Raw genomic sequence first — 10,177 nt, 5'->3', positions numbered from 1 at the left:
TGTTTTCAAACTGCAAAAACTTTAAAAAACCCTGAGCATCTCCCCTGGGAGGGGGAGGAGGCCCTGGCACAGGTTGCCCAGAGAAGCTGTGACTGCCCCTGGATCCCTGGAAGTGTCCAAGGCCAGGTTGGACAGGGCTTGGAGCAACCTGGGCTGGTGGAAGGTGTCCCTGCCCATGGCAGGGGGTGGAAAAAGATGATTTAAGGTCCCTTCCAACCCAAACCATTCCATGATTTTATGATATAGTCTGAAGAATCCTGTTACAGGGTGAAAACATTAAGAATTTGTTCAAATAAACTCTTTTCACCAACAAGCAAAGCCTCCACTGACCCATGTGCACATCCAAGTTTTCAGTCCTGCAGAAGAGTCATCCACAGAGGGACAATGGTTGATGTTCTTCAGGGTTCTGCATCCTGTGCTCCTCCCACCTTCAAAATATGTGGATAAACCACCAGCAAAACCACCAAGCTCTTAAATTATCCTATTCAGGAAGTAAATGTTTGCAGGGCAATGCATTTCAATTTAGGATTTAGACTCTCTGTCTTCAGTTTGTCTCCACCTTGTCACATTCAGATATCTGATTGTATTGGGCACAATTCACATTGAGATTTTTGTGGAATATGGCAATCTCTTTACACATAAATATATATATTGTGATTGAACAGAACAGCCTAAGTGCCCAAATTCCCCTGAGATTGCACTTCTCTTGTTTCAATCAAGTGAGGGAACACAAATACAGTCATTTAAAGTGTGCCAGGACACACAGAAACAGATTTTCTCAATGTGGGGAGCAAACTTCTGTGTTTGTAATGAATGTGAGATGTAACAGTTCCTACAAAGAACCTTCTTAATCAGTTCTGCTTCCTTTACACTCTGACTTACCTGAGCTGGAGGTGGGTCTCTAAAAAACATCTTTTTTTTTTTTTTTTTTTTTTAATAGGTGAGTCTTACCTTCATTTTGTGTCCCACTTGTTGATAGAGTGAGGATTTTAATCTTGAATTTATAGTAAAGCCAGGCTTAAGAAGGCTCCAGGTGGGAGAAGACTCTTGAGCAAACAGAGAGATCTTTTTAACCTGAAGAGAGGGAAAAAAAAAATAGGCAAGAACTGTGCAGTGATGGGACAGATTTGTGCAGTGACTGCTCTGCTTTTGGTAGGGTTTGTTTTGTGAAAGCTTTATTTATACAATTTATGTCTAAACGTTTAAAACAAATCCACAGCAAACTGAGCCAAAATTGGCTGATATTCTACACCCTGAGAAAGTAAAATATTACCCACCAAAACAAACAAGACAAGCATTTTATGAAATAGAGCCGAGCACTTGCCTCTAATGCAGGGGATCAAGGATTAAATTTCCTGGCTTGCAGTACACAGGAGGTCAGAAAGGATGTTTATAATGGCACTTTCTTGCTTAAAAATCTATGAAAACAAGTGATTGGTCTGTCAGGTTCAAGCTCTATTCTGCTCTGTTACTTTCCAGTTTGACCTCTTAATCCCATCCATCTCTAACAGGGAGTTAACATCTTCCTAAATCCACTGAACTTCTCCTCCAAAGACTCTGAAATCACTGAGAATTTTCCCATCGAGTACAAATTGGACCTAAGGCTTATACTGTAAAAATACAGATGGTTTTATAGGCTATATATATTCTAAATACAGATTAATCTTTATGTAAAGTACTTTGGTTTGAGTTCCCCAAACTGCCAGTAAATAAGATAAATTCCCTTCCTATTAATCTTTTTGGGGGGAGCTTGTAATACTGACAGTAAACATAACCATCAGTTTAAACCCAATTAATTTCCAAAATGCATTTAATTAATTAATTAAATTACTGCACACAGGTTTCAACACCACGGCCAAACCCTCAACACTGGAGGGACTTGGGTGCAGAATTCAGGGAGGTGGCACAAGGTGCTCCACCCATCCAGGTCTGTCCTTTATTTTGGCTTTTTTTGACTTTGCTCAGTCCCCAAAGCCAAATTTCATTGGTGTTTTGGGGAAAGGAAAAGCTTTGTTGACTTCACAATGAAAGATGTTTCTCTTCAAGCACAGAGTTTCTGATCTGGTTTGGTTTAACTGAGCCCCACACCTGGACCAGGAGGACATCCCTGTATAAAAAATGATGAATGCAAAGAAACCCCACTGAAAAGATGAAAATTCTGGAAATGAAGACACCTCAAGGCTTTTTTTTTTTTTTTTAGCTTGGGAGCCATCAGAAAAAAAATCATCAAAGTAGCACAAGTCCTAAATCTCAAATCCAAAAGTAAATATTGCCCTACTTACATTTTTTAAATATTTATCTCGATTATTACTTGCTGAAAAAAAAAGAATGAAAGCCCTGATAAGTACCATGAGGAGCAGTGGGTCTGAAACCTAATCATTAGTGTGTTGTAAGCAGATAATGTTAATTGTATCTACCCTTTGTGCATTTTAATTACCTTGCACCGTTTTCCCTGATGATGGTAAGCACATTAACATGTGCCATGCTTTCTAATAATCCACATTATTTATTTATGCTGTATTTATGCTCCTAAATACGTCGAGGCATTTGAAGCAATTTAGAATATTTGCCAAGTCAAATATTCAGGCCAGGAAAGTACTTGAGCATTTCCCTGCCATTATCATCAAAGTTGGATAAGAGCTCCAAGATCTTCAAGTCCAATATTTGACCAAACACCCCCAGGGCCACTAAACCATATCAGAGTGCCACAGTTCCTCATTTTTTGAACATTTTCATGGATGGAAACTCCACTGCCCTGGGCAGCCCCTTCCAAAGTTTAACCACCCTTCCAGTGAAGAAATGTTTCCTCCAATCCAACCTGAACCTCTCCTGGTTCAACATGAGGCCATTTGTTTTGCTGTGTTTTCAAAAGGGAACATTATGCATTTAAAAATACCAAAACCCCCAAATTATTGATCCACGTACCAGAATTCCATATTAGACTCTGTTAAAAGAAGTTAAAACAGCCACCTTGGCAGAATTTAAGCGTGCAATAAGTAAATAAACAAACCCAGACATGAATGTTGTTTGATTACACTTATGACATCCTGGGCAGTTGTATTATTGGAATTATAAAATTAGAACCACCTCAGATGTTTATTTAGCATAAATTCCACACTGTAGACTCTGAGGATGTCTGAGAGCCTTTCTTAAATTAGTGTTGGTGAATGATGATTTAGGAATTTTTAGTGGTTGAAGTGGTTGAAGGAACCACAGAGGAATAGTAACATTTTGGGAGGATGATGAAAGCCCAAATCTCCAGGTCAGGTTCAATTTCCTGCTCACTGAGAGGTTTCCTTTGGGCTTGGATATTTAATGTGTGATGAAGTCACAGCTTCCCTGTCCTCTTCTTTACAGAAAAAAAGGATGGACTAAAAGTACTCCCTGCTGATAAGGAAGTTGAGCAGAAATGTGTTGGATGGTCTAAATAACCCAAACCCTCCAGTAATGATGATTGTTGCTAGAAATGTGACTTCCAACAGCCCCACACTTTGGCAAAGAGCCTTTCCAAGACAAGAGCTGCTGGTTCACAATTTGGTTTTTCAGGACCAGACCCTGAAATCTTGGTTAAAAGCTTTCCCTGTTTCTCTCTGCTAGGATTCATTAATTTGGAGAGGAGAAACTGTGGCTTGTAATATCATTATAAATCATGCATGTTACTCCACCAGTCAGTGCTCAGCAATTGCACCGAGACAGAAGCAGAGCTTGCTAATTATGTGCCACAACAAAGATTATAATGAATGCTATCATTAACTATTCCTTTATGTTTGATGAACTAATAAATAATTTCTTCCTCAGCCATTATAAAACCATTTGGCATAAAGACCCTTGATGTGCTCACAAGCCCCTCCAGGTAAGTTTTTATTATGTATTTTTAATCATCTCTGGGACGTGATGTACCTTTCACAACTCAGATATACGTTTACTCTTTCTTCTCTTGCCAGTGACATTGTGCACAAAGAACTTCAGCTGGCAACTGGTTTATTTGGATTTTTTGGTCAAGCTTAGAGCACTCTTAACACCCAAAGAGAGCCAGCTCACATTGCTCAGCCCTTTTCTACCTCCCCTCTCCTACCAGGTTGGAGCTGCTCCAGAGATGTGCAAGTGAACCAAGCAGGCTGACAGTGGACACCAGGGGCAGCAGATGGTCCCTGTTCTTTGTCTTGTTTGATGAGAAGAAGCTCAGAGAGCTGGGGGGGCTCAGCCTGGAGAAAAGGAGGCTCAGGGGGGACCTTCTGGCTCTGTGACCCCCTGACAGGAAGGGGGAACCGGGGGGGGGGGTTGAGCTCTGCTCCCAGGGAACAAGGGACAGGACGAGGGGAAACGGCCTCAGGCTGTGCCAGGAGAAGTTCAGGTTGGACATCAAAAGGAATTTCCTTCTGGAAAGGGCTGTCAGGCACTGGAAGGGGCTGCCCAGGGAGGTTTGGAGTCCCCACCCCTGGAGGTGTCCCAGGAAGGCCTGGCCGTGGCAGTCAGTGCTCTGGGCTGGGGGACAAGGTGGGGATGGGGCACAGTGTGGACTTGATGATCTTGGAGGGCTTTTCCAACATCAGTGACTCTGGGATTCTTGCTCTCCACCTGGAGAGAGGTGGAGGGTTGGTCTCTCCCCCAGGTAACAAGCGACGGAACAGCTCCAAGTTGCACCAGGGGAGGTTTAGATTTTATACTTTAAAAAATCTCTTTGCTTAAAGGTTTGTCCAGCCCTGGCACAGCTGCCCAGGGTGGAGTCACCATCCCTTGGGGTGTTTAAAAGCCACATGGATGTGGCACTTGGGGACATGGGTTAGTGGTGGCCTTGGCAGTGCTGGGGGATGGTTGGACTTGATTATCTTGTGGGTCATTTCCAAATTAAATGATTCCACCTCCCTGCAGCAGCACTTTCCCTGAGATTCCTCCCAGTTCCAGAGCTTCCTTCCCATTCCACTTGCCTTTCATTTCAAGTAGGAGCCAATGCAACAAATCCCCTGTAAGAGAGCAGGATCTGCTCCCATTCAGGTGCCTTTTCTCCCTGTGAGAGCAGAGATAGCGAAAGCACCGAGTCCTGCATGAAATCAATTCCATCCTCTGTGTGCCAGAAAAATGGGAAATACAAATAGGAATGTTCCCCAGCTATTATAAAACCAGCATTTTTTTTCTGTATCAGCTTATCTGTATTATTTCCACAAAGCCTGTTGGAGTTCTGCGTGTAACAGCAGCCACGACAACTTGTCCCTTCAAAAAAAATAAACAAAAACCTGGTGTGATGCAGCTGCTTAAACAGAAATGAATTCATCCTGCAGCCCTAGAGCCACTTCTCACGTGTGTTACGAGAGTCACTGGAGTCTGAGAGTGTTCCAGAGCCGAGGGCTGGGGAAGCTGAGCGGAAAATCCGGGATGATGGGAGTGATGATTATATTTATTTGCACCTGGGGAGCGGGTGAGATCCTGTCATGCACCAGGAAACAGGAATGCAAAGCACTGCCTAACCTGTGGATATTTAAATTGTGTTTAACCCCAGAGCTTTCTATCTGTTAAGAGACATCTTAACAGCAGCTCCTCTGCTGTTCACTGGCATCATGTACAGGTATCCTGCTTTTCAGCAAGCACTTCATTGCAATTTTTAATGCTGGCTCATGACAACCTAAATATATGCTCCTGGCCAGAAATGAGGCAAAAAATTATAATTAAGAGAGCTCTGACTCCGAACACACTCACTCTAGAGAAGCTTGTCCAATATAATGGGATTAAATGTCCACCACTTGTGTTTCTGGGAGTGTCACCTTCAGCTTGCAATGCTTTCACAGGAGGGATTTTGGGTTCAGTGACATAATTATTCTTCATTAAATCCAGAATAATCTGAGCAATGCTTTCCTCAGTGGCAGTGGACAGCCAAACAAATGGCATTATTTAGCCTGGGAGGAAGAGGGAAGAAGGGAAGATCCTTGAGGCTGAGTCATCATTTAGCAATTTTAGCTCTGATAAACCACCATGGGCTCAATAGAAATCCTTTTGAAGTCACTGACAGCCCATTGGCCCACCTGGACTTTGGGTGAGCTGCCCAGTGATGATGATGATGACGATGATGATGATGATGACATTACCATTGGATTGATGACAGGTACCTCCTTGACCTGACTGGATTTTTGGATTTTTGACCAACAGCTGCAGCAAATCTTTCACTGGCAAACAGTCCTATGAAAATTTGATTGCCATTTTCTCAAAATTTTATTGCCATTTTCCCAGAAATACCAATTCCCTTGGGGCATTTGGGCATTTGAGCAGATTAAAACCTCTAACTCAGGAACCAAAGGTTAAAAATGAATAAAATGTATGAAATACCATAAGCTGACCCATAAATACAGAAACCACACTACTAGAGGATGGAAATGCAGCCCTTAGGAAAGGAGGATGATGCTGGATGATGATGTTACTTTAGAAATGTCCCAAAGCAAATTATTTCTCTTACACCCAAGAAAAAAAGAATTCATGACAGATTATAGTTAAATTCACAGATACTTAAAAACAAAACCCCAAACCCTTTAAAATCTCAACCCAGAACTTACAGAATGTGCTCCCCTTCATTTTTTTCTCTCTCCACCAGTTTTCTCCCTCCTTCATGGTGTTGTTTTATGCTTGTTGGCTTTGTGGGGAGCAGGATCTGTTGGCCTAAAAGAAGTTACTACAAGAGATCAAAATGTGTAATTGGCCTGTGACAGAGATATGAACATGGGTGAGCTTGTGTATATAGGGATATGTATACACAGACATGTATTTTTTATATATATGTGTGTGTGTTTATATATATATATATATATATACACACACAGAAACACCAGTGGATATTAAGAGCAAAATGTCCCTCACCTTTTCCCTCCAGCTCCCCCATCCACAAGACAAGCCCTGACTCCTCTTGGAAGCTCCATTTCAATCCCGAGCATTCCAAAGATCCACATTTCCCCTGATGTTTTGCAGCCTTGTTGAGATTTTTGCCTCACACTCAATGGTGATTTCCTGAAAAAAAACCATGCAAGTTCTACACTTGAACAGCAGGTACTTTGACAGGCAGCCTTCAAACCCATCAGTGCCCACCTCAGGGACTGGAGCCTTCTTTATTTTGGTTTAGTGCCCTCAGCCTGGCTGATTATTTCTCCTTCTCACTCAGGAGAGCCAGGGACTGGAAGTGAAAAGATCTGTACTTGTGAAGATTAAAATCTCCTTTACAAATCCAGTGTATTAGGCATCTGTGCTACTTGGCAGAGCTGGGCATCAATTCCACCATAAAACAGTGTTAACAGCTCTACAAGCTTTTTATCTCTCATAACTTCCCTCACTCTGGGTGAATCACAGGGGGAAAAATGGGACTGGCCTTTTAGAGAGTGAGTTCAGCAGCTCTTAAATCAGACAAGCATGATGCCCAGCTGAAGTAATTCACCTTTTTTATGCCATTTTAAGCAACAAAACCTCTTTTGCTCTTCCAGGAGTGCATCTGAAGCTGGACATTGTGGATCTAATCATCATTTCTGTCATGCCACCGTAATACTTTGGATATTTATTTACACTTTTTCCATATTTGTGCCATGCTGGCTCATTACCACCTCATGAGGCTGAACTGTGATCCCTGCAGCAGAGCTGACATTTATGGTGGGGTGGAGTGGAGTAACTCACACTGCAAATGAACTCTGCTGGAGGAATCCTCTAACTGTGCTAAAATACATCAGGGTTGGGATTCTCACACTTTATTAGCAACTATTGTCCTCCTTTTACAGCTACAGCCCCACAAATTGGCCCATTTCTTGTAAGATCAAATGTAGCTCAAGCTTAATGAATGACCTTAAAGTAGAGCATATATATATATATACATACACACACATTGTGGTCATATATATTGATATGTGCTCAAAGGGAAAACTGAATTTACTGCCAATTAGTAAAATAACTAAATAAATTAATAAAAAACCATCATCTTGGCTGAGTCTTTAGCTTCATGTTTTTTGGGGTTCTCGCCCAGACTGAGTGCTCAGAAACCCTCTTTGTTCCACTTGGAATTATTCTGTGCATTCTTTTTTTCGACACATACTACAAAATAATTAAAAATTAAAGTGCTGCTATTGCATTTTCTGCAGCTTAAATTAGTCACTTCAGCTGTGCCTCTAAATAAGATAACTGCATGCAAACTGTCAGAGATCATCAAGCCTGATTAGTGAGGCACTGAAAGATGAAATAAATAATTAGAAGCAACTTAATCAATAGGAAAGCAGTTTTGCTTATCACTTTCCTATTTTAATGAGCAGGAAAGCAACACGGATAAATTTGTTCTTAAAAATAATAAGCACTTAGATAACACCAAAATTCAGATTTATGAATTTTAACAGGGTGACAATGAATGTATGAACTCATTGCTTTGGAGCAAACTTCCTGCTGGGCAAGGAGAGTCTTCCCAGCTGATCTCAGGTGGATTCAGGGATTGGATTTTGGGAGCCATCAGGAGAAGGACAGGACCCCTCAACAGCACATGGGCACTTTGAGTCACTGTCACCAAACCCCCAACCTCTCCCATGACAGAAGAGAGAGGAAAAGGCAGGAAAAGTGGAATTTCCCTTCCCTTGATGGCTTCCAAAGGATTGTTCATGGCACGACGAGCTTGACTTTCTTTTAATGCCACATCATTGGTTCTTTACAAGTCCTGATTTTTAAATGCCTCTAAAGATGCAAATAAATGTTGGTGAGAATCCCTGAGGCTCCACTGAAGTCAGGGGGGGATCTGCCAATTCCATGAGAGGATCCAGAGTCTCTTTAGGAGGAAAATGCCATGAAATCATCAGAATTTACCAGCTAAAAGTTCTGTTGGGGAAATTACAGCAACATCATGGCTGTGAATTATTAATATACAATATTCAGTGGAATTATTCACCCAAACAACTCATGTCTATATTAAGAAATATTTTCTGCGCCAGGATTTAAATAAAACATACTGTGATTAAATAGAGTTTAATTAATAGGTGTAATTACCTAATGGAAAGCAAATACTTCCTATTATTAGTTAGTACCTGCCGTAGAACAACTCTATTGTTAATATCCACTAGGAGTTGAGGAACCACAGAGCCAAATTATTTACTGAAACACTGGTAATCACTGAATTTCCCTACCCATAGTGATTATTGCAATTACAAACTTCAATTTAAAATGCTCCTATTCCACTAAAAAATAAGAGTCAGATACAAGGTGTGATATGGAAATAGAGGTATTGCTGACTAAAGTGTTGTACAAATAAACTGTTGAAAAAGCTCAGATATTTTGGAAAGTAGTTCAGGTCAAAATCAGGTATAAACTTGCATGATTTGAATCATGGAATGGTTTGGGTTGGAAGGATCTTAAAGCTCATCCAGTCCCACCCCTGTCATGGGCAGGGACACCTCCCACTAGCCCAGGTTGCTCCAACCTGGCCTTGGACACTCCCAGGGATGGGGCAGCCACAGCTTCTCTGGGCAACCTGTGCCAGGACCTCACCACCCTCACAAGGAAGAATTTCTTCCTAAAATCTCTTCTAAACCTAATTTCTTTGAGTTTAAAACCATTTTCTTTTGTCTTATCACCACAGGCCCTTGTGATGTGCCACGATCACAATACCCTGCAGCAGAGGGCAGCAGCACTATGAGCATATTTGACAACACATCTGAGTTATCAACCCAAATATTTTTCTGATCCTCTAAATCAGCAGGATTTCAAAATTTGAAAATACAAAATACACACACAAAAGAAAACCAAAACACCCAAGAAATTAACTTAATGCATGGAGACAGAAAAACATCTTCCACTCACTTTTACCGTGTAATGCTGGAACTGCACATCATCAGGATTTCTTCCTTTATACCCATGCCTCTGTGAGAGCTCCAGCTTGGTGGGATTAAACATATGGCAGCCTTTGTTTTAGAGTTTCCATCACTGCAGAAGATTTCCCAGCACTGTGGAGAAAATGAAGATTAGCCCTGCCACGCTCCACTTTTGTCCCAGACATATTTGGAGTGCACAGGGGAGGAGGAAGAGCTCTAAGGCATCACCAGGAAGGCTTAGCCCCATTTCACACCATTTAATCACAGATTACAAATAGCAGGGGACAAGAAAATCAACTCTTTTCCCATTCCTAAACATTGTGGGGTTTGTTTCTAAGCGTGGTGTTTTTTCTTTTTTTTCCTTAGGA

The 10,177-nt window shown here is 41.5% G+C and overlaps 1 long non-coding RNA gene across 1 annotated transcript; it reads right to left on the bottom strand.

Moving 5' to 3' along the window:
• Nucleotides 1–955: 955 nt before the first annotated feature.
• On the bottom strand, nt 956–9,938 carry LOC135419287 (uncharacterized). Its single transcript, XR_010432901.1, has 3 exons — nt 9,799–9,938; nt 6,543–6,658; nt 956–1,074 (listed from the first exon to the last, which is right to left on the bottom strand). It is a non-coding gene; the product is annotated as an uncharacterized LOC135419287 (long non-coding RNA).
• Nucleotides 9,939–10,177: the final 239 nt, after the last annotated feature.

This window comes from Pseudopipra pipra, chromosome 10 (genome assembly GCF_036250125.1).
Source record: "Pseudopipra pipra isolate bDixPip1 chromosome 10, bDixPip1.hap1, whole genome shotgun sequence".
Lineage (NCBI taxonomy): Eukaryota > Metazoa > Chordata > Aves > Passeriformes > Pipridae > Pseudopipra > Pseudopipra pipra.
The sequence above is the reverse complement of the archived record's forward strand: the minus strand, read 5'-3'. Positions and strand labels throughout refer to the sequence as shown.